This window comes from Cetorhinus maximus, chromosome 31 (assembly GCF_964194155.1).
Source record: "Cetorhinus maximus chromosome 31, sCetMax3.hap1.1, whole genome shotgun sequence".
NCBI lineage: Eukaryota > Metazoa > Chordata > Chondrichthyes > Lamniformes > Cetorhinidae > Cetorhinus > Cetorhinus maximus.
In genome coordinates this window covers 12582458-12604053 of record NC_135909.1, presented here as the reverse complement: position 1 = coordinate 12604053, position 21596 = coordinate 12582458, and the positions used below count along the sequence as shown (strand labels likewise).

Sequence of the window (21596 nt, the reverse complement as noted above, 5' to 3'; positions counted from 1 at the left end):
ATAACTCAGCAGGTCTGACAGCATCTGCGGAGAGGAATACAGTTAACGTTTCGAGTCCGTATGACTGTTCAACTGATGAAAAGTCATTCGGACTGGAAACGTTAACTGTATTCAGACCTGCTGAGCTTTTTCAGGTACTTTTGTTTTTGTTTCTGAAAAATTAACTTGGATGGACTGCGCACTGTGTCCGGATAATCGAAAAGCGTCGCATCCGCCAAGTCCTGTTTCCTCAACTCTCAAATGGACAACATGCCAGGGGAGGACAAAAAAATGCTCCAAAGACACTCTGAAACGTTAATTCAAACGCTGCAGCATTTATATTAATGACTGCGAGGAACTTGCTTCTCACCATTCAAAATGACCAAAACCTGCCCCCCAAGCTGCAGCGCGCTGTGAGTCCCCAGGTCTTCATGATGAGGCAGAACGGCGGCTAAGAAGAAGTAACAGGAAGCAAATCTTGCACCCTGGATCTCACTACCTCGTGGGACATCCTGTCCCCATGTGTCCTAAGGTCTGTAGGCCGAGAATTGACCTGTTCACTCTCATGAAGACCCATGGCAGAAACTCACGGTCCTGAGTGGATGTCATCATCGTATCGAGGGACAGACGATAACCACTGCTTGTTACATAATACATATAAGAAGAGGTCATCTCCATCCATAGTATTTCTACAACTGTCCCTTCCCGAATAATATGAACAATTCTCCTCTGTTGTCTCTGATCTGTCAACTTCACTGTATCAGAATGTGCTGCCATCTACTGGCCGCAACAGAGCGGTAGAAATTCACATTGTCAGTGTCGCGGAAACAGGTCAATGTGAGGAATTTGTGATGTGATGTGATGGGGCAGACATAGAAATGCAAATATGAAATACAATTTAGGAAACACGATTAATTAATTTATTCCCATTGAATCGGCAGCAGTTACAGGCCAACTATCGCATGGAACAACTGAGACGATTAGATAAACTGCATTTAAGGGAAGTCTAGATAAGTAAAGGAGGGAGAATGAATTTCAGGGATAAACAGAGAATGTTACATGAAGTATTCTAGGTGGAGGATCTTGTCGGGCAGTTTACCTGTTAGAACAAATGGCCCAGTTTCAGTGAGGTATATTCTGGGTTGAATGAATCCAGATTTGCAAAGTGTCTCAGGGACTGACAGACACGTAATGAGTCCCACACTCAAACTGTGAACAAAAGACAGAGAGATCCAGAATGAATCATTAACTCAGGCCTGGCATCAGTGACTGACTGATACACGTTGAATCGCACACTCTCACAGTATTCAATGGACAGAATGATACAGAATGATTCATACACACAGGCACATCATCAGAAACTGACAGATCCACGATTAATCCCGAAAACAAATCCTGTCCCATGGACAAGGTGATAAAGAATGAATCTACAGAGACCGACAGATGAACAATGAATTCCACACTCAACCCCTGTTCCAGAGACAAAGTGGTCCTGAATGAACCTCACACACATGCACATAGAATAGCTACAACAGAGAAGGGGACTATTCGGCCCTCTGTCTCTCCTGAGATGCTTCAGCAGAAACTCAGCTATCCCAGTCCCCAGCCCTGCCTCCATAGCCATGTAAACTTTTATCTTCAGGTGGCTGTCCAGTTCCACTATGAAAGCCCCGATTTTATTTTGCCTCTACCACATATCTCAGACAGTGCATTCCAGATCCTCACCACTCACCAGGGAAGATGAATCCTCATTTCCACATTGGTTCGTTTAAAACCGGTGCTTTGCACCAATAGAAACTGTTTCTCACTGTCTAATCTGTCTCAATCTGTCGCTGCCTCGTCGTCCTGTATTCTCGATCGTCAAGCATTGTTTCTCAGTCTGACCCCATCCCTGCAACTTCGGAAAATCTCTTGGCCAACCCCTGCTCTTTGTTCGTATGTTCCATCAAATTACTCGATTAATCGGGATGAAGAACTTCCTTAAAGAAGCAGTCATTGGTTTAAATGAAGGGACCGAGCTGTGATTTAATTTCTGGAACCAAGTAGGTCCTGGAGGGAGCTCAAGGGCCAACGAGAGTTATAGAGAGCAGAAACATTCAGGGGAATGGTGAGAAGAGAGAGAGCGAGCAATTGGGGCTGAGTTTCCGATCTCCATTTCTAAAAGACAAGAGGGCCTAACATAAAATTTGAGCTAAACCGATCGAGGGTGATATCAGGAAGGTTTCTTCACACAAAGGGCCGCGCAAATCTGCAACCCCTCTCCTGCTTTTGAACCTGGGGGTCAATTCGAACATTTAGGAACTGCATCTGTTAGTTTTTGTTTGTTTGTTTGTACAGTAAGTATTTTAAGGATTATAAAAACACGATAGATGGATGAAGTTCAAATACAGAACAGTCCTGAGCTGAACAGGATTGAGTGGAGAACAGTCTCCGTCCGTTCCTATATTCACATCATCCTAATCCTGCACCAAACAAATCATCACCCATTCTATTTTTTCTTAACAGTCAAAGTTAATTTCTCCCCCAATCTTCATAACGAAAAACGAATTCTGGAGGGAACTGAAACTAGGTGCATTCCTTTGTTGAGAACATTTTCCTCTCACGATTAACGATTTCAGATTGAATACTAGAACCCCATCCACCGGTCAGTTACCAGTAACTGCTACTGACCCACAGAGAATCCTGTCACCCCTGCATTCTCTATATTTCCCCAGCTGCAAATTCTTCCATCAGCTTTGGGGAATATTTATCCTGAAAAATCAGTCAGATGATGATTTTGTTAAAAATAACCACATCCAATCTGTTATCCTCTTTCTCGGTGGCTGCATATCTTACTGATTGGACACAGGAGTTGATCTTTCATCAGTCCAGTGGCGGACAGACCAGCCGAATATTAGAGCAATTTCTGATATGGTTTAATTTCAAATGCAGTTCATTTATCATTTTGCGAATATATCAAGAGATTCAAACTAGTTCTGTTAAAGCAGAATGACAGTGAGTTTAGTAAGAAAGGTTTACAAAGTACAGCAATTTCTTTCTGCTCACTGTGCAAACATATAGCGAATTGTTTCAAATTGCAGGAGTGGAAACCGCAGCCCGCAGTCTTCATGCTAGCAATGACCTGAATTTCACTTTTGTGGGTAGAGGGGTACAGGGAGCGCGGATGTTATTCTGAAAACTGAAGTCACTTTTCCTGTGAATGGAGCCGGTTAAAGAGTTCGGGCCGGCCTGAGGCCGGGGTCAGTGGGTAGCCTGGGGTTAAAACAGGCCCCAGAGACAGGAAATAAGATTTGAAAGAGAGAGGGGGTGCGGGCGGGGCGGAGCGGGACGGGGTGATGCGGGGAGGGGGAGGGAGAGCCGGGGAGATAGTTAGGGTGGGAGACAGCGAGGGAGAGAGGGAGGGAGTTAGAGAAGGGCGGAGCTGCAGGAAGAGAGGCAGCGGGCGGGAGGGAGGGAGGAACTTGAATTTTTTCACCACATTCTGCAACCTCAGGAAGACCAAAAACCTCACGGCCAATGGTGCGTGAGCGGAGTTGTGTCTTGGTAAGTGAGATTGCTGCTTGAATGTGCAGAGCAACATCTCACCGCAGCAACCTGATCAATGACTGTATAATCTGGTTCAGAGACCCTGTTTGAGGGATTAATATTGATCCCAGGACTCCGGGTAAGACTCCGCTTGTCTTGTTGTAAATAGTCTGGTCGGATGTTCACATCCGTCCGAAAGGGGAAATGGGGCTTCGGTTTAAATTGTGATTTATGAGTGAAATAGTCATGTATCTTTATTGCCCCTCTGTGGGGCATTACACAATTTGTGAAACTTATTTGCCTCTTCTAGAATTTCAAGCAGTTGGAAGCACTGAAGAAATCCTGGTTCTATCTTTACTAATTCACCTGAACTGTGATAATGAAATATAACATCTTCCAGGCAGTGGAGATATAATATAGGCACCAAAAATACTCACACTCCACAGCGGATGTTGCCTTTTTTCCCTCAGGGAGACTCGGTTGAAGAGTTTCCCTTTTTTGTTACTCTGAGATTCTCAGTGTTGTAATGCTGTCTGCTTCATTCCTGGGAGACAAGTGGGACTCAGAAATGATCACTCCCACCCTGTGTGACTCCGACTGATACAGTTGTTATCATTAAGGTCAGTCAGTCTCTGACCCCTTATCAGGTCCAATATTTGACCCAAAGTTAACTTTTTTTGTTATCCACACTGGGAATCGAAATTCCTGCTGCACTCTCTATCCCTGCCGTGATAAAAAATCCGGCTCTTTCAACTGTGGGTGTCTATCTCTCATTGTCTGTGACACCTCTTCAATTAACAATCTACTTCTGCTTCTCCTTACAGAGTGCAATCTCTTCTGTCTTTTTTTCCCTATGCAGTGAACTATGATTCAGTCAGCTGCTCCCTTGCTTTTTACAATGAGGAGGTTGTGAGTTCAAAACTCATTTCCGAATCCTGACCACAAATTCAGGCTCACGCTCTAGAAAATTCTTTGCTGTTGCTGGTGCCAGCTTTTAGACGATATGTTGAACTGAGCTGCCATCTGCCTTCTCACGTAAAATATACCAAGGCACAATTTCGGAGAGGGGCGGGGGAGTTATTCCATGATGTCGGAGACATTCAAAACAGATCATATTGCCTTCAACACATTGCTGTTCCTGGAAGCTGACTGTGTGCAAATCCTTTGAAAAATTGTTCAAAAACATGATGACTGAATTCCTGTTAGGAAAACTCAAGTTATTATTGAAAATTCTGCTGAGTGAGCTTCACTGGACAGCAGAGAAAACAAGTGAGGAATTCGAGTAAATGGACACCAGAGAACAAGTCACCGTCAAAACTGGATCAACTCTTGCGAAGATCAATGAGTAAAAGCGGAGAGTTCCGCGCATCATCAGTTTATTAACCAGAGACACTCACAGAGTGTTTTGTACAATGTGTCTCTAATGCAAACCTGAAGGAACGAAGCCTTACCAGTTCATGGTGATATTGGGGATGGATATCCATATATTTAATAAATGAGTAAGAATGAATAAACATAGGACTCCAAATAATGATTATCTGTGTCTTTGACGTGATGCTCTTCCCGTTATGCTGATAATCTTGTCCTTCTCGATGGTACATGTATCAGGGAGGACGCTGCTGTCCAAATACGCATAGGAATTAATGCAGGTGTCCTGTAGATCGGACATACTGCAGCTAATATGTATAATCTCCTCAACAATGTTTCCGCCTAAGAGATTTGTTTTGTTATTTTTTTCGATTCAGATCATCTTGGGGTGATTGAGAACAAGGAAAGGACATTCGGAACATGGCCTGAAATGGGCTGAGAGAAAGAGGAAATACTCGGCTGGTGTATTTTTGTAGCATTTACTACTTCTGTCCGTGTGAGAATAAAAACGATTTGAGAGGTTGGTTGCAGATTGAAGTGTTTACTGCAAGTAAGACGCTGATACAAATTCACTGTACAGAAAAAGCCAGGTATGTTTTTCGGTCGCGGACAGCTGGTTATTTTTGGTGTGAATAAGATCAAAAATAGCAGAAGATGGTTTGGATTCATCGGCCTCTGTGCTGTGGGCTTCGCTGCACCGCCCTGCGACGGAGCCGTAATTCCTTCCTGCCGCTGAATACTTTACGGTAGCCAAGCAAATATTGACTTCTTACTTATTTTTAATCAAGAGCACACGTGTTGGGAAGCTCACCCTGGCTGCGCAATTACACTTCACACCACTCCGAATGCAACAGACAAAGACAGACACACAGATAAGCAGTAGAGACGATCAGGACACACACAGTGACAGACAGGAAAAGGTGCGCAAACCAGCAAGATACCGCCCCCACCCCACAAACTCAACCCCCCACCCCCTCACAGCTGGATGAGGGAAAACAAGCCCAAGAGGGACAGGGGGACCACCCGCTTTCTTGGCCACTCACTTTAGCCATCACCATCCCAGCGGGACCAACGGAGAGGCGCAACTCCCTGTGGGATAGAAATGGCAGGAATTCCCCCAGCTCCAGTAACTGGACCTCCTAATGGATCTGGAAGGGTCACCAACTTCCGTCCATCTTAAGAGAGTCACAGCTCCCTGTATGTGAATGTGGATTAACCCCTTATATTCCCTCACAGACTCTGTGATCCCCGGGCCCTTGTGAATTCCGAAAAAAAAACGCTAAGAAGACCTGAGAGCTGAGCAGGCGGGAGGGGGGATGGGAGTGGGGCGCGGGACTGGGGACAGAGAGGGAGGTGCGGAGGGTGGGGGTGGTGGATCGTGTGTGGTGGTGGGGGTTGAAAGCCATGGCGCAGAGTGATGAGTGTGAAAACAGCCGACTTTAAAGGCCACAGGAAAGCGGTGCCTGGAGCTGCCCCGAGAGACAAGCTTTGGGTTGTCAGTAAAAAGATCTCCTGTAATGAAGGCACAAAATCAGAAACAGGAAATGCGGGGAATATTCAGCAGATCCGAAAGCAGCTGTGGAGAGATATTCCTGTCGCCAGGATGTAACTCTCCAATTGGATACTTCACCTCGCTCAGATCTTACACTCTCAACACCTTCGTGTGAGGAACAGGTCGGGCGGGAATTGGGTCTTTGTTGATTTGAGCAAACAGAGCAATGCAGCAATGAGAAGCTCCTCACCCCCCGGCGGCTTGGGGAAGGATGGGACTCAGATACAGGAACCTGACAGGTGCTGAAAAAAGGAAAATCACATCGCGTGTTTTAAAGCAGTGACGATGAATGTGAAGTTCAAAATCATTTACGCAGAGGAGCGTAGCAGAGTCAGGATGGCCGAGCGGTCTAAGGCGCTGCGTTCAGGTCGCAGTCTCCTCTGGAGGCGTGGGTTCGAATCCCACTCCTGACATTATTTTTTCCTTCAGCACCTTCCAAACCCGAGACCTCCACCACTTGGAAGGAAAAAGGCAGCAGATGTATGAGAACAGCAGCAAGCTCCCCTCCGAGCTACACACCACCCTGACTTGGAACTGAATCGCCCTTTTAAATCCTGGAACTCCCTTCCTAACAGCGCTGTGGACGGTCTTACACAATATGGGCTGCAGCAGTTCATGAAGGCAGCTCACTGCCAGTTTCTCAAGGGGAATTGCGGTCGGCCGAGCCAGACTCGAGGCAACCGGATCCCCTGAAAACAGCTCATAAAGTAAACTGGATACAAAAGCAACATACTGCGAATGCTGAAAATCAGAAATAGTAACAATCAGAAAGTGCTGGGAATACACAACAATTTTACAGCATCTGTGGAGAGAAATTTAGAACTAGCATTTCAGGCCGGTGAGATCATCATTTCCTCTCTCTCAGTGTGAAATCCTTGACTCAGTCAATATCCCCTCCCCTTTTAATGACACCTTCCTATCCAAAGCCTCAAATACGCCTTCCAAGTGAAACAGTGATGCACTTGTTCTTCTTTCAGTTTAATGTGCTGCATTTGCTGCCGCAATATGTTCTCATCTGCTTCAGGTGAGTGAGCGCTTTGAGGAATCTCCATTCAATCCGCAAGCCTGACTCTGAGCTTCCTGTCACTTGTCATTTCAATTCTCCACCTTGCTCCCACTCTGACCTTTCTGTCCTTGGTCTGCTGCAGTGTTCCAGTGAAGAATAGCATAAGCTCGAGGAAGAACACCTCACCCTGCACATTTCTGGCCTCAACGTCGAGTTCAAAATTTTTAAATTATAAACTCAGCCTACCTCTTGTTTCATGTGTTTCTTTCAGGATTATCATTTTATTTTCTGTTTCTTATTTAATTCCTTCACTTTGCAATTGGGCGGCTGATCTTTAGCCATTCTCACCTCATCTGGACCCACATTTTGTTTTTTGCCTGTTCCAGTCCTTTGGCTTTGGCGCCGTGAAACCTTTTGTAATTGAATCTCTCCGGGCCCCGAAACCATTACAAACCTGCGCTTTTGTTCAACCTCTTCCCAGAGCCCGGACTGGTCCCTTGCTCCAAGCCTATTACATTCCTATATTCCCTCAGTTCAGATGAAGGGCCACCAACCTGAAACATTAATTCCTTTTCTCTCCACAGTTGCTGCTGAGTATTATCAGCATTTTCCGTTTTTATATTATAGCCTGTTCATTGACTGATAACACATCCCTTTTAAGCAAAGCGTCAATTATCTGGAATTCGTAACAAGCCACTTTTAAACAGACAGAGTCATATTTACACAGTTTCGATTCCCTGACAAAATACAGAATTTTACCGATTCCATTCTGTGCCTACGGGATCAATTCCCATGCCGGCTTCTCACACCCTTCCTGCTCTACAGAATGTAGGACTGATTTCTATCCATAAATCATAGAATGCTAAAGGACAGAAGGAGCTCATTCCGCCTGCGTTGGTTCTTTGGTTGAGCGATATAATTACTCCGAGATCCGGGATCTGACCCCATTGCCCTGTATTACCTTCTTTCAAGTGTTTTTTTTCCCTCCAACTCTCTTTTGAAAGTTAATCATTTATCTGCTTCCATCACTCCCCAGGTAGCTTCCATTTCACAATGAGCTCACTGTGTAAAATACATTCTATTCATCCCGTTCCTGGTTCTTTTCCCAATCAGCTTCAAACTGTGTCCTCTGGTTAGCGACCCTCCTGTCAGTGGAAACAGTTTCTCCTTATTTACTCCAGTAAACTGGTCAGCATTTTGAACACCTCATAGGAGATGTTTTTTTCGATGCAAAGCAAGTGGTGGGAATAAAGGTGAATCTTTAAGAAGATTGAAGCTGTATGTGAATTTCTCCAAATTCGAGCCATTCCAGCAGCAGCGCCGTGATTTAACAAAACTCCCCAAAGCGCTTCAAAGGAGCTTGATCAAGCAACATTCGACATCGAGTCAGATATTTGGCCAGATGAACAAAATCTTAGTAAAATTGATAGATTTTAAGAGGGTATTAAGGGGAAGAGTGAAGTGGGGATGTTTCTAGAAGGAATTGCAGGGCTAAAGGCTCAGACAGCTGAAAACGTGGCCGCCAATGATGAAACAATGCAAAGTGTAAATGAGCAAGAGGACAGAGATGGATTCAGAAAGAGAAATGTCTTGGAATGGAACTGGAACTCCAGTCCGGCCAGTGAGAAATCCCCCCTGAACCACTAATGTTCACACAGCCGCTCATTCCATGTGTCCAGTTGGAAACCTGTCTGAAGGAACATGCAGTCTGACGCCTGTGATAATCCTCCACTGTCTGATCTAAAGCTGTATCAGGAGCTGTTCATTACAGCTGTGATAACCGTGTTGGTCTTGGTATTCAGTGGTGCAGATTCACATCATCCTTGTTTCGAGCTGTCTGTCAGGAACAGTCTGGAAAGATGACTGAGCAGTAATGGGAAGCAGTTTCCGCGGTGGCTGTATATGTCCAATTTTAAATCATTCTGAGGGCTGAGCAGACTGACTCTGGTCAGCATCTTTCAAAGGTTTTTGTTTTGTCCTCAGACGATGATGAGATTTCGCCTGTTCAGTGGTTCAGATGGGAAAGTGGGGAGTGACCTGTATAGAAGTTCGGGACGGCAGTTTCCCTTTTCTGAGAACATTGATAAACCTCTTGCTGACTTTCTTCAATACTTATCTAAAGCATTCCAACCCACAACCTTTAAATGTCTCTGTTTATACCGACCGCAAGTCCAACGCGCTATCAGTTGCGCCACAGATTTACACCAATGATACTTGTTTCTCCTCTCAACATAGAAATTTCTGACATTGACGAACAGTCTGTTCAAAATTTCAGCAATTTGAACAGTGACTACATTTCAAAAGTGCTCATCGTCCGTAAAATGTTTTTGGACGTCCTGTGGTTGAGTAAAGAGCTATAGAAATTCAGTAGAATTTCAAAACGACATGGGCAGGTTGGTGGAATGGGCGTTTAAGCGGCAGAGAGAACCACATAACCCTACAAAAGTGACGGCGTAGAAAGAGGTGATTCAGCCCATCATGTCTGTGCTGGATAGAAAAAAGATGAAGAAGAAATTGGCCGCTCATTCTAAACCCACTTCACAGCACCTGATCCGTAGCCTTGCAGGTTACAGCGCTCCAGATGCAGATCTAAGTACATTTTAACTGAGTTGAACAGGTTCAGGCAGTGACATCCAAATGCTCGCCACCCGCAGCGTGAAATAGCTTTCCTCGTCTCCCCTTTAATCCTTTTAACAATGACCTTAAATCAACGCTTCCTGACAATTGACACCTCAGCGAGGGGAAACAAGTATTTATTGTCCACCCTATCTAGGCCCCTCATCATTTTGTACATCTCAATTAGGTCACCTCTCAGCCTATCCAATCCTTCCTCGTAGCTCCAATTTTCAAGCTTTGGCAGTATTCTAGTAAATCCTCTCTGTGCTCTCTACAGTGCAATTATGTCCTTCCTGTAAGGTGGCGACTAGAGCTGTACACAAAATTCCAGCTGTGGACTAACCAGCGCTTTTTCAGTTGATTTCCTTTTCCAGGGAAATGTGAAAAGATTAATTGTGGTCGGAAGAAAACAAAGAGGGAACATTAAATAAAGCGTGTACACCCAAAGGGCGTGCAAGAGCAGGGAGAAATTGTGGGCATATTCATAAATGATTGAAGGTGACAGGAAAACTTTTATTCATTCATGGGATGTGCACTTCACTGGCTGGGCCAGCATTTATTGCCCATCCCTAGTTGCCTTTGAGAAGATGGTGATCAGCTGCTTTCTTGATCCGCTGCAGTCCATGTGGTGTAGGTACACCCACAGCACTGCGGGGAAGGGAGTCCCAGGATTTTGACTGAGCGACAGTGAAGGAAAGGTGATATATTCCGAAGCCAAGATGGCGTGTGTCTTGGAGGGTAACTCTCAGGTGGTGATGTTCCCATGTAGCTGCTTCCCTTGCCCTTCTCGACCGTAGTGGTCGTGGTTTTGTAAAGTGCTGTTTAAAGAAGCTTGGTGAATTCCTCTATGTATCTTGGAGATGCGACGGAGGTGGAGGGAGTGAATGTTTATGGGTGTGGTGTAATTCAAGCTTTCTCCTGGATGATGCCAAGCTTCCTGATTGTTGTGGGTGCTGCACTCCACCAGGAAATTGGCGACCATTCCATCACACACCTGACTTGTACCTTATAGATTCTGGACAAGCTTTGGAGAGTCAGGAGGTGAGTTACTCGTCGCACAATCCCTCGCCTCTGACCTGCCCTTGTAACGACAGTGTTTATAAGGCTAGTCCAGTTCAGTTTTTGGTCATCAGTAACCCTCAGGATGTTGAGAGTGGGCGATTCAGTGGTGGTAACGCCATTATACGTCAAGGGCCAGTGGTTAGATTCTTTCTTGTTGGAGATGGCCATTGCCTGGCACTTATGTGACATGATTGTTACTTGTCATTTTTCAGCCCGAGCTTGGGTATTGTGCGGGTCTTGCTGCATTTGGATATGGACCGCTTCAGTATCTGAGGAATCACGAATGGTGTTGACCATTGTGAAATTACAAGCGAACATCCCCACCTCTGATCTTTTGATGGAAGAAAGGTCGTTGATGAAGCAGTGCAAGATGGTTGGGCCGAGCACATTACCCTGAGGAGCTCCTGCAGTGATATCCTCCAGCTGAGATGACTGAACGCCTTAGGCAAGACTCCAAACTAATGGAGTTTTCCACCTGTTTCCCATTGACTCCAGTTTTCCAAGCGCTCCTTGATGCCACACTGAGGCAAATCCGGCCTTGATGTTATGGGCAGTCACTCTCACCTTTCCTAGGGATTTCAGCTCTTTTGCCTATGTTTGAAAGAAGGCTGTAACGATGTAAGGAGCTGAGTGGCCCTGGCGGAACCCAAACTGTGAGTCAGTGAGCGGGTTGTTGTTAAGCAAGTACCGCTTGATAGCACTATTGATGACACCTTCCATTACATAACTGATGATCGAGAGTAGACTGATTGGGAAGTAATTGGCCAGGTTGTATTTGGCATGCTTTCTGTGTACAGGAAATACCTGGGCAATTTTCCACATAGCCGGGTAGATGCCAGTGTTGTAGCTGTACTGGAAAAGCTTGGCTCGGGGCGTGACAAGTTCTGGGGCACAAATCTTCACTACTATTTCCAGAATATTGTCAGGGCCCGTAGCCTTTGCACTACCCAGTGCCTTCAGCTGTTTCTTGGAATCATGTGGAGTGAATCGAATTGGCTGAAGACTGGCATCTGTGATGCTGGGGACCTCTGGAGGAGGCTGAGATGGATCATCCACTCGACACTTCTTGTAGCACATGCTTATCGCTAGTGCTGATGTCCTCCATTATTGTGGATGGGGATATTTGTGGCGTCCCTTCCTGTGAATTGTTTAATTGTCCACCACCATTCCCAACTGGATGTGGCAGGACTGCAGAGTTAATGTCTGCCCGTTGGTTGTGCGATCGCTTAGCTCTGTCTATCACTTGCTGCAGATACTGTTTGGCACGCAAGTAGTCCTGTGCTATAGCTCCACCAGGTTGACAACTCATTATTAGGCTATAACTGATATAAGGCGGGTGCAGCACCTGGAATGCCCTCTGCACTCTTCATTGAACAAGGGTTGATCACCTGGCTTGATGGTAATGATATAGTGGGAGATATGCCAGCCCATGAGTTTACAGATTGTGTTCGAGTACAATTCTGCTGATGCTGATGGCTCCCAGTGCTTCATGGATGCCCTGTTTTGAGTTGATCGATTTGTTCAAAACCTATCCCATTTAGCACGGTGGTAGTGCCACACAACACGATGGAGACTAACTCAATGTGAAGTTGGGACATCGTCTCTGCAACTTCTGTGTGATAATCACTTCTACCGATAGTGTCGCAAACAGATGCATCTGCGGCAAGCGGATTGGTGAGGATAAGCTCAAGTATGATTTTCCCTCTTGTTGGTTCACTGAGCACCTACCACAGACCCATTCTAGCAGCTATATCATTTAGGACTCGTCCAGCTCGGTCAGTAGTGGTGCTAACGAGCCACTTTTGGTGATGCACATTGAATCCTTCCACCCAGAGGCCATTCTGTGCCCTTGCCATCCTCAGTGCTTCCTCCAATTGGTGTTCAACATGCAGAAGCACTGGTTCCTCAGCTGAGGGAGGGCGGTACGTCTTAATCAGCAGGTTTCCTTGCCCATGTTTGACCTGATGCCTTGAAACTTCATCGGGTCCAGAGGTGATATTCAGGACTTCCAGGGCTACTGCTTCCCGACTGTATACCACTGTGCCGCCACCTCTGCTGGGCCTATCCTACCGGTGGGACAGGGCATATCCAGGGATAGTGATGGTGGAACCTGGGACATGATCTGGGAGGATGACTATGTCAGGCTGTTGCTTGCCTAGTCTGTGAGGCAGCTCTCCCAATTTCGGCACTAGCCCCCAGATGTTAGTAAGGAGGACTTTGCAGGCTGGACAGGGCTGAGATTGACGATGCCGAGATCGATGCCGCATGGTCCGTCCAGTTCTATTCCCTTTTTTTGACTTTGTCACGGTGTGTTACAAGTGAGAGGCTTGTTAGGCCATTTCAGAGGGCATTTAAGAGTCAACCACATTGCTGTGTCTTCGACAGTGCGAGCAAGTGGCGCTAACTCACCAATCACCTGCTCACTGAAGTTCAGTTTGGTTTCCGCCAGGGCCACTCAGCTCCCGACCTCATTGCAGCCTTGGTCCAAATATGGACAAAAGAGCTGGACTCAAGGCGTGAGTTGCAAGTGACCACAGTTGACTTTACAGAAGCATTTGGCAGAGTGTGGCACTGAGAAACCCAACAAAACTGAATTTAAATTATACAAGGAGGGAAGCTCTCCACTGGTTGGAGTCGGCCCCGGGATTTCTAATACATTCCAAAAGATTTCCAGCATCCACAGTATTTCGCATTTTGTTAATTTCCTGTGGGTGGCAATGAAAGGATATGTTGATTGCGGTTTTTGTAGCGCCTGGCTCATTGGTCTAGGGGTCTGATTCTCGCTTTGGGTATTTGTAGTGAATTAATATGCGAGAGGTCCCGGGTTCAATACCCGTACGAGCCCCACCGGCATTTTAATACATTAATTCGTGTGCTCGAGCCGGTGCCAGTTGGGGAAATCAGGACCAGGTTTGAACATCCGGGAAATCATTGCGGAGAATAAATCACAACACAGAAAATGAACGCAAAGTTTCTCCTAATACATCGAATACGGCAACTCTCTCCTTGTGAGCTCTGTCGGATGCTGATTGCTGTCAGTTACAGTCTTGAGTGAGAAACCACATTTCAGTTGTGTTCCGGTACTTGCTGTGAGTCGGAAGGAGTTTCTTTATTCTTCCAGATGAATGTATGTTTCGGAATTTCCGCGATGGGTTTTCACACTGTCTAGAAACATGTTGAAGAGTTGAAGTGATTCACATTAGTCGATTTACAACAGTTCATATCTGATGTGATGGATATGTATTTTATTGACAAACTACATGAGACACCTGATTGATTATTCAGGACCTGGAACAAGCAGTTCATGAATGCAAAAAAGTACGGAAGGATGTTTAATAAAGGAGCTACTCGTGACGAGGTGGCCGAGAAGTTAAGGTGATGGGCTGTTAATCCATTGTGCTTTGCACACGTGGGTTCGAATCCCACCTTTGTCGTCAGTTTATTAACTGGTTCTTCGTGAACGCGGTGCTTTTTTCAGAAGGCATGTCTGAAATCACTGATGTAATCTTTCCGAGGCCAGGTTTACAGAGGAGGTGGCGTCGGGATAATGTCGCTAATCACTCCATGATTATCTGAATTTAAGGCTGCTCATCCACTGTGCTTCCCACGCGTGAGTTTAAATCTTGTTTCTTTATGGGACGGCGTTATGCAGAAAGGAAATCTGAAATTACCATTGTTGTATCAGACCCAAGTTATGACGTTTCCTGTAATACCGTGAATATCAATGTTTCAGGGTCGATCTGATTGAAACTATTACGATGATTAAATAACATTCTAGCTTCGTTTTTTAGTCTAGCGGGCAGTGTGCAAACTATTTAGCTTGTTCTGGGGTGTTGCCAAGAAGCATTGGGAATCGAAATTCCTGCTACAATCTCTCACCCTGCCGTGAGAAAAAGTCGGTCTCTTTCAACTGTGGGTGTTTATCTCTCAATGCCTGTGACATTTCTTCAATTAACAATCTACTTCAGCCTCTCCTTGGAGTGAAATGTCTTCTGTCGTCTATCCTTTGCTGTGAATTATTATCCAGTCAGTTGTTCTCTTGCTTTTCACAATCAGCAGGTTGTGAGTTCAAAACTCACTCCAGAATCCTGAGCACAAATTCAGGCTGACGCACTAGTGCAGTAATCAGTGAATGCTTCACTGTTAGTCGTGCCAGCTTTTAGATGATATGGTAAATTGAGGTGCCCTCTGCCTTCTCAGGTACAGTATACCAAGCACCATTTCGGAGAGGGGCGGGGGAGTTATTCCGTCGTGTCGGAGCCCACATTCATCCCTCAATTAAAATCACTTTATAACAGATTATATTTTCTTTATCACATCGCTGCTCCTGGAAGAATTTTTTTTAACAAATTGTTCAAAAACATGGTGATTGAAATCCTGTGAGGAAAAAATCAAATTAATGTTGAAAACTCTGCTGAGTGAGCTTCATTGGACAGCAGAGAAATCAGGTGAGGAATTCGAGTAAATCGACACCAGAGGAAAAGTCAACGTCAAAACTGGATCAACTTTTGCGAAGATCAATGAGTAAAAGCTGAGATCTCCGCGCATCATCCGTTCATTGACCAGAGACACTCATAGAGTGTTTTGTACAATGTGTCTCGAATGCAAACCTGAAGGAATGAAACCTTCCCAGTTCATGGTGATATTGGGGATGGAATTCCATTTTTTAAATAAGTGATTAAGAATGAACAATCATATCTGTCAAAACAATAATTATCTGTGTCTTTGACGTGATGTTGTTTCCACTATGCTGATAATCTTGTCCTTCTCATGGTCCATGTCTCAGGGTGGACGCTGCTGTCCAAATAAGCATGGGAATTACTGCAGGGTGTCCTGTAAATCGGATATGCTGAAGGTAATATGTATAAACTTCACTATATCGGGTACAAATAAGATATTTGTTTTCTTTTTTGTTACTCAGATAATCATAGAGTGATAGAGAGCAAGGGAAGGCCCTTCGGACCATGGCCTGAAATTGGCTGAGAGAAAGGGGAAATCTTCGGCTGGTGTATTTTTGCAGCACTTCTGCTGCGTTCGTGTGTGAAATAAAACGATTTGAGAGATTGGTTACAGATTGAAGTGTTCACCGGAAGCAAGAAGCTGATGTAAATTTACTATGAAGCAAATTCAGAGGTGATTTTGTGTCGCAGACAAATTTTTTTTTGTGTTAATGCGAATTTAAATCAACTGAATACGGTTTCAATACATCGATCGCTGGGTTAGGAGGCCAGCACGCTTCTGCAACGCGTCTCCTCCAAAGCAACATTTTTCTTCTGTCTATTACTGTTGTTTGGTAGCCAAACACCTATTCCCTTCCTCATTACTTTTGGGAAGTTCACCCAAGCTCCGCAAATCCACTTCCGCTACCACGAATGTATTAGACAGAGAAAGACACACAGTAAAGTAGTAAGAGACTTTCAGGAGAAACACAATGGCTGACAGGAAAAGGTGCCGAGCAAACTAGAAAGATATTACGATGGAGAAACTGATCATTTACGAGAAGGTATTTCCTGCTGCATAAAGATAGGACCTGTTTTAAATGTAATTCCTATTGTGTAACTGTGCTCCCTGCTGTAAAACTGTTCCCAGCGGCTTCAGTAAGCAAAAAAAAAAATCTATCATGCCAAGTCAGGAATTGTTTGGAACGGAGCAGTGTGAAACATTTCCTCACCATTTATTTTTTATCTAATCATTGGTTTTCAAACATTCCATCAATGGGAAAAATATTGCTTAATGTGTATAAGAAATGAATACCTGGGCTGATATTAAATACATCGGCTAATCTTAAATATCTGTACTAAATCTCCCCTTAACATTCACTCTGATAAGAGCATCTCCAGTTTGTATTTTTCAGTCCATCCACATACGGAATCCCTCACCACTGATCCCATTCCAGAAAAGTTCCACTGCACGCTCTCCAAGGACTTGGTGTTCTTCCTAAAGGTTTTCCCAAGCCCTCACCAAGATCTTATATTCCACATTACAACGTGCTGCCCCTCCAATTCTTTGAATCCTATCTATCCACCTTATTTTTATAAACTTAGCTAATGATTCCTTATGGATGAAGACAGGCTTCCTTCAACATTAATCTCCTTAAAGATTTGGAAAAAATGACCTTCCAATCTCCAATGAATAAATCCTAATGAAATTCTCCAGTCAGCCCATGAACAGCCCGCCCCCTTCATTCCACTTATTGTTACTTTTATTTTCCCTGATCCCACTTCTTCAGCACAAATGCTTCGCTCCTCTCCTTTAAACCCTCTTCAATAAGGGGGCACAAATCCTCCATCTGCAATTTTCAAATTACTTCTTTAACATATAACTCGTGTTAAAGAAGAGATACGAGAAGGTCTGGCTATGCTAAATGTTGATAGGTCAGTGGGACCAGATGGAATGCATCGGAAAATGCTGAAAGCTGTAATAGTGGAAACTGTGGAGGTATTGGACTGAATCTTCTAAATTTTAATTTTTTTTTTACAGTTACAAACCACTTTGTTACTCTAGGATGCAGAAATGAATAAAAGTGAATCAGTGTTGAACAGATTCTGAAATCCCACATCTCCATTTTATTTTAAATGGAGCAACTTGTCCTCAGTGTAAGTGTGTTGCTCTAAGAATGAGATCACCACGTCCTGGGAATATAGCAGCAATCCCGCCAAGGTCTGATCTGCAAACTTGAAACTCAGTGAAAGGTTGTCACCCTCCTCTCCGAATCTGATCGCCACCTCAAGCCCAATATTCAGCTTGGGTGGGCAAACAAAACAACCTGCTTCCCCTCGTCCTCCAACGCAAACTGAACTCCAGAGGTGAGGTGAGAGTGACTGCCCTTGACATCAAGGCAGCATTTGACTGTGTGGTATTATGTATCCCCAGCAAAACTGGAGACAATGGGAATCGGAGGCGGGGGATGGGGAGCTCTCTGCTGGTTGGAGTCATACCCAGCACAAAGAAAGATGATTGTGGTTGTGGAGATCAATCATCCCAGTTCCAGGACATCACTGCGGCAGTTCCTTAGTGTCGTGTCCGAGGCCCAACCATCTTCAGCTGCTTCACCATTGACCTTCCTTCCAGCAGAATTGGGAATGTTCGCTGATGATTGCTCAATGTTCAGCACCATTTTCAACACCTCCGATTCTGAAGCAGCCCATGTCCAAATCATCACCCACCCTCTGTCCAGAAGACTCGGGACTGGAAAAAACTCTAAGAAATCTCCTCTCAATTTCCTCGTCTCCAAGGTAAATATGCCCTACCGCTACAATGTATCGAAGTAATTTAAGTTCCTCGCCGCCAAATATTCTCGTGAAACTTTATTGCATCCTCTCCACTGCCTTCACATCTTTCCTAAAGTGTGATGCCCGGAACTGTGCGCAATACTCCAGCTGTGGCCGAAATACTGTCTTTTCCAAGTTCAAAACAACCGCTTTGCTCTTGTATACTATGCTCCCATTCATAAAGCCGAGGATATTGTATGTTTCATGAACTATTCTTTCAACCTGCACTGCCTCCATCAATGATTTATGCAGATGTACATCATTTCCCGCTGTTCCGGCACCGTCTTTGGAATTGCAAACTTTATTTTCTCTTTTCTCCCCGTGTTCTTCCGACCAAAATGAATCGCTTCACCCTTCTCTGCAAAAAAAATTAGCCGCCCTATTTTCCAACCTGAATATGTCCTTTTGAAGGAAATTGCTCTTTCACTCGAATTTCTATCGGTCTCTTCACAACCACAGGACGTCCAAAACACTTCACAGGCAATGAGTGCTCTTGAAATGTCGTCATTGTTCAAATGGAGGAAATTGCTGACCGTTTGAACGTTTTGTTCTTCAATGTCAGAAATTCCCTTATGTGGAATAGGAAATGAGCTCTATATGTGCTGTGCTCTGTGGCGCAACGGATAGCGTGTTGGACTTCTAGCTGCTGTGGTACAAGAGATTCAAAGGTTGTGGGTTCGAGTCCCACCAGAGTCGACTTTTAGATTAAAAACAAATCAGCAACTGGTTCATCGGAGAAGGGAAACTGCCGTCACCAACCCCTCTCTGTACAGGTGAATCCAGTCACACCCCACTTTCCAATCTGAACCACTTAACAGGAGAAAACTCGCCACCGAATAGTGAAACAGTTGGCAAAAGGAGTAGAGCCGCTTCGCCGATACAAGGATACAGAATTGGCTGAGTGGCAGGAAACAGAGGTTGGTGGTAAATGGATGTTATTCGGCCTGGCGGAAGGGTTGGGACCTTTGCTGTTCCTGATCAATATCAATGACCGAGGCCTTTGTGCCCAGGACAAAATTTCAACGTTTGCGGAGGATGCAAAGCTTGGAAGCATTGCTGAGAGTGTGGAGGATAGTGTAGAACTTCAAATGGACTTGGACCTGTTGGTGGAAATGGGGAGACAGGTGGCAGATGAAGTTCAATGGAGAGAGGTTTGGTAGGAAGAACTTGGAAAGACAATATAAAATGAAGGGTATAACTCTAAGGGAGGTGGAGAAGCAGTGGGACTTGGGTGTTTATGTACGTAAATCATTAAAGGTGGTAGGACATCTAAACGCAGCGGCAGAGTCATGGAACGAAAGTACATGGCCCCTTTTTACAACATTAACTGCCATATTCTGGTAGTTTAAATATCGAGTCATTGACTGTGCGGGAGCGCATATATGACTGACTGGATGAGCTAGTGACTGACTGAATGGTTAGGTGAGTGACGTGTGTAGGTAGATAGCTGGCTGAGTGAATGAGTTTGGTGGGTGAGTGCGTTGGTGGGTCAGATGGTTTAAGTGCGTGAACGCGTCAACATACAGATTGGGAGCAAGTCAAGAGATCCGCGGAGAGGTCAGCTGGTCGGATCGCGGCGACTGAGTATTCGGTTGCGCAGTAACCCAGGTGATAGACCAGAATTTAAACTGTTTAACCTTTCCTGGGCATCTAGTAAGCTAATTGTTTGGGATTTGTCCCAAGTTTCTGGCTCTAGTTCAGAGTCGGAGGCATTCGAGGAGGGTCCACGGCAGGAGGGGTAAATGTAAACTTCCCGGGAAGTTCTCACGTTGGTCCACATGGGAAAGACCTTTTGGCTGAGTTTGTTGACACCGGAACAGCAAAGAGCACTCGCTCCACACGTGGAGTTTCAGTGTCTGTGACGTCAAAGCCAGTGACGCTCCAGGTCACTTTCAGCAGCGGAGATGGTGCAGATCAAACTCAGCCCGAAATGAACACTGTTTTTGCTGTGTTCCGCTCGCTGGCCCACTCCCGAGCCGGAATTCACTCTATAAATGTTTATAAATATTTATTTAAGTGCGTGTTGGTCCCGCAGATGGTGAGACTGCAGAATTAATAATGGAAAACAAGGAACTGGCAGAACTGTAGAACGGGTATTTTGTTTCTGCCTTCACTGTAGAAGAAGGGCATATAGAGTGTACAGAGCGATTTAGATTGGTTGGTGAGTAGACAATAATTGGCAGATGCAGAAAAACTTGGGAAAATGTGAACTTGTCCACTTTGGCAGGAAGAATTTAAAAGCAGTACATCATGTGACTGGAGAAATGCTGCAGAACTCTACAGTGCAGAGGGTTCTGGGGGTCCTGGTTCATGAGCCTCAAAAAGTTGGTATAGAGATGCAGCAAGTGATTAAGAAGGCGAATGGAACGTTGGCTTTTATTACAGAAGGAATCGAATATAAAATTATGGAAGTTTCCCCACAGTCATACAGGGCGTTGGTGAGGCAGCATCTGGTGGACTGTGGACAGTCTTAGTCTCCTTAGTTAAGAAAGGATATAATTGCATCACAACAGGTCAGAGAAGATTCAGTCGACTGGTTCCTGGAATGGAAGGGTTTTCTTTTGAGGAAAGGTTGATGAGGTTGGGCCTATACTCATTGGAGTTTTGAAGAATGGGAGGTGATCTTATTGAAAGATATAAAATCCTGAGGGGACTTGACAGGGTGGCTGCTGAGACTATGTTTCCTTTTGTGGGGGACTCTACAATCAGGTGACTCAGTTTAAAAATATCGGGCTCTCCCATTTCAGACTGACAGAAGGTAATTTGTTTTCTCTCTCTCTCAGTGGGACATTAATCTGTGCACTTCTCTTCCCCAGAGAGCAGTGGAGGCTGGGTCATTGAAAATGTTCACGGCTGAGTTGGAGAGATTTTTGACAAAGGAATGAGTAAAGAATTATGGGGGGCAGACAGGAAAGTGGTGTTGCGGCCACATTCAGATCAGCCATGCTGGAGCAGCTTCAAGGGGCTGAATGGCCTGTTACTGCTCCTGATTTTCGTGTTCTTCTTCTTGTGTGCCTCTCTCGGCACTGCTGTCCCTGTCCTGCTCACCCTCTCGCTTGCCGGACTGCTCGGCGCCTCAGTAACCTCCCGCTCTCCGACCTGCTCCCTACCCCTCACCGCCTCACTTGCTGTTCTGCTTGTCACCATCTCCTCAGTTCTTGTGGTGAGATGGGCGGCGACAGGGGTCAGGAGGGAGGTGCCGAGTGGGAGGTGAGCG

At 45.2% G+C, this 21596-nt stretch overlaps 1 protein-coding gene and 3 non-coding genes across 4 annotated transcripts in view; all 4 read left to right on the top strand.

Moving 5' to 3' along the window:
• LOC144670420 (histone H2B-like) overlaps positions 1-21596 on the top strand; it is a 528756-nt gene that overhangs the window by 40197 nt on the left and 466963 nt on the right. The gene's annotated exons all lie outside the window — the stretch shown is intronic.
• On the top strand, positions 6755-6837 carry trnal-cag (transfer RNA leucine (anticodon CAG)). The gene has a single exon. It is a non-coding gene; the product is annotated as a tRNA-Leu (tRNA).
• On the top strand, positions 14461-14542 carry trnan-guu (transfer RNA asparagine (anticodon GUU)). The gene has a single exon. It is a non-coding gene; the product is annotated as a tRNA-Asn (tRNA).
• trnar-ucu (transfer RNA arginine (anticodon UCU)) lies at positions 18985-19075 on the top strand. Its single transcript is given in 2 exon segments — positions 18985-19021; positions 19040-19075. It is a non-coding gene; the product is annotated as a tRNA-Arg (tRNA).